Raw genomic sequence first — 3293 nt, 5'->3', positions numbered from 1 at the left:
AGTGGGAGGGAGGAGAGAAGAAAGAGGAGTGAAGAGGAGAGAGGAGGAGGAGGATGGAGGGTAGAGATGATGTTGAATATGATGAGGAGAAGAAGAGAAGGAGGAATAGGAGGAGATAGGGAGGAGAAGGAGGAGGGGATGGACAAGGAGGAGGAGGGAGGAGGAGAAGAAGGAAAGGAGGGATAGGAGATGGAGGAGGTGGAGGAAGAGGAGAGAGCATGATGAGGAGCAGGAGATGGAGGAGGAGAAGGTGAGGAGGAGGATAACAAGGATAAGGAAGAGGAGAAGTAGAAGCAGGAGGAGTAGGAGAGAAGGAGCAGGAAGGAGATGTAGGAGGAGGAAGAGGTGAGATATTAGGAGGAGGAAGTGAAGGAGCAGCAGGAGGAGGAGATGATGTAGAAGGAGGAGGAGGAGGAGGAAGGGAGGAGATGGAGGAGGAGGAGGAGGAGAAAGGAGGAGAAGGAGAGATGAAGATGATGATGAGGAGGAGAATGAGGAGAGGCAGAGGGGAGGGAGAGAAGGAGGAGGGAGAGGAGGTGGAGAGGAAGAAAAGAAGATGGAGGAGGAGGAGGAGAACAAGGCATATTAGCATGGCATGTTGGTTACAATCAATGAAGCATTACTAAATTTTGTCCATGGGTCACTCAGATATCCTGAGTTCCACTGGTGTAGGATTCTGCTTCAGAACCACCCCACCTCCATGAAGGTAGCATGTCCCCTTTGGCTCTTCTTCATCATGACAGTACCTAGACTTCCTCATCTTTGATGACCTTGATAGATTTTAAGGAGCACTGGTCAGTTATGCTATAGGATCTCCTCTACTGGAATTTGTTTAAAGTTTTCCTAATTATCAGTCTGGGGTCACTGGTTTCGGTAGAAGATGACAACAGTTAAAGGGAAATTTGTATCTACACCATGGCAAGAGCTCATGTCAACATGACCTGTCACTATTGACCTTGACCTTGATCAGCTGGACAGAAAGGGTTTGTAAATTTTCGCCACTCTAAAGTTACCAGCATCGAAATATTTTTTTGGGTACTGAAGATTAAACTCGGTGCATTCAACCACTGAGCCCCCTTCCAGGCCTATTTTGTATTTTAAGACAGGACCTCACTGAGTTGCTTAGCACCTCATTTTTGCTGAGGCTGGCTTTGAACTTGTGATATCCAAGCCTCATCCTCCCAAGTCAGTGGGATACAGCAGAGCACCAGCAGGTTTTTGTTTGTTTGTTTGTTTCTTTTCCTTCTTTATTTTTATAATTTTATTTATCTATTTGTTTCTTTTTTGTGCTTATGATTTGAACCTGCAATGCCAGGAGAAGCTCCAAATCACATTCCCACCCTTCAGCAGATGTTTGAACTAATATTTTTTTTCTTCACTCTAGTAGAATGGTCTTCATGTTCATTGAAAAATAAAATAAAATGAAACCAAAAGAAATAGAGCTGCTTCTCCTCCTCCTTCTCCTCCTCTTCCTCCTTCCCCTCCTCCCCTCCTCCTTCTCTTCCTCCTTTTTGAGACAATGTCTTGCTAAATTGCTTATGACCTCACTAAGTTACTGAGGCTGGCCTCATGTTTGCTATCCTCCAGCCTCCACAGCCACTGGGATCACAGGTGTGTGACACTGTGCTGTGCTTAGCAGCAGAGCATTGGAAAGCTTTCCCTCTTATATCTGAGAAGAAAGCACTCTCCCCCTGAGCAGCACTTCCCTCCTGGCTTTCTGGACCAGATCATTCCTGAAGCAGTAGATGAAGGAATTCAGCTGGGGTGACACTATGGTGTTGAAGAAAGCCACTCCTTTGTTGAGGCTCATGTGCCCAGTTTGCATGGGCTTCAGGTACATAATTATGCAGTAGCTGAGCGACACCACCAGATGTGGGAGGAGCAGGTAGAGAGGACCTTGCTGTGGCCCCCAGATACGGGCAGGTGCAGAACAGTGCGGCACTATGACAAAACCTTCACCAGCAGAGTGCTGACCAGGGTGCACATGGCCACCAGGAAGCTGACCAACTGCAGAATCCTGGTGTCATCACACACCAGCTCCAGCAAGGGGCTGCTGTCACAAAAGAAGTGGTTGGGGATGCGGGGACTGCAGAAGTGCAGGAACAGCATCCAGGCACACAGCACCCCAAGGACCAAGACGCTGGTGACCCAGCAGGCCAGCACCAGCCAGCTGCACACCCGGGGCTTCATGAAAGTGGGCTAGTGCAGCAGGTGGCAGATGGTAGCGGTCACCAGCCATAATAGCCAGCAGCAAGGACTCCACTGTGCCCAAGATGAAGAGGAGCCTTGTTTGCATAAAGCACCTGGCACGGGCAATGGTCCTGTGACTGGAGAGGAGGTGTGCCAGAATCTGAAAGGTGACCGTGGACATGAACCCCACCTCCAGCAGGGAGAAATTGCGCAGGGAGTAGACATAGGAGTGTGCAGTGGCGGATGGCCAAGGTCAGGGTGATAATGAGTAGGTTTCCCAGGAGGGTCAGCATGTAATGACCAGGAGCACCGTGAAGAGAAGAAGCTGTAGCCCTTGCACATCTGTGAACCCTAAAAATCTCCAAATCCAGCGCAGCAGTGAGGATGGGTTCATGAGTTGTCATTGCCAAGGCACCAGGCTGGAGGTGGCTGCTCTCCTAGCCTGGTCCCTGTCTCTGCTCCTGGCCTGTCTTTAGTCTCTTGGTCTGTGTGGCTTTTTGGAAATAAAAAGACAGTTAGTGCCTCTTCTGCTGCTCTGAGAAGATGATACAAGTGACATTTATTACAGTGCTGGTAATGGTGTGAATGCCACAGGAAATGCTGGCTTATGTAGCCCACAATGTCATCACTTCAGGAAGTAATACTTACCTTCATCATGAGAGTTGGCTCCTGCTTCCTCCAAGAGAACTGCTCTCTGATGAGTAAAACATGGTGTGGGGCACACCTGTCATTCCAGGGATCAGGAGGCTGAGGCAGGCGGATCACCAGTTCAAAGTCAGCCTCAGAAAAAGCAAGGAAGTAAGCAACTCAGTGAGACCCTGTTTTTGTTAATTAATTAATTAATCTATCTATCTATCTATTTATTTATTTATTTATTAGTTATCTGCAGACACTACATCTTTGTTGGTATGTGGTGCTGAGGATCGAACCCGGGCCGCAAGCATGCCACACAACCGCGCTACCACTTGAGCCACATCCCCAGCCCGAGACCCTGTTTCTAAAAAAAAAATACATAATATGCTGGGGATGTGGTCCAGTTGTTAAGTGCTACCTGAATTCAATCCATAGCAACCTCCTGCAAAAAGAAAAACAACAATAACAAC

General features: G+C 48.2%; 1 pseudogene; it reads right to left on the bottom strand.

Moving 5' to 3' along the window:
• Window positions 1-1663: 1663 nt before the first annotated feature.
• LOC144250569 (olfactory receptor 6C1-like) lies at window positions 1664-2584 on the bottom strand (annotated as a pseudogene).
• Between the last annotated feature and the right edge of the window lie 709 nt (window positions 2585-3293).

Source organism: Urocitellus parryii, chromosome 16, assembly GCF_045843805.1.
Source record: "Urocitellus parryii isolate mUroPar1 chromosome 16, mUroPar1.hap1, whole genome shotgun sequence".
In the NCBI taxonomy this organism is placed as follows: Eukaryota; Metazoa; Chordata; class Mammalia; order Rodentia; family Sciuridae; genus Urocitellus; species Urocitellus parryii.
The sequence above is the reverse complement of the archived record's forward strand: the minus strand, read 5'-3'. Positions and strand labels throughout refer to the sequence as shown.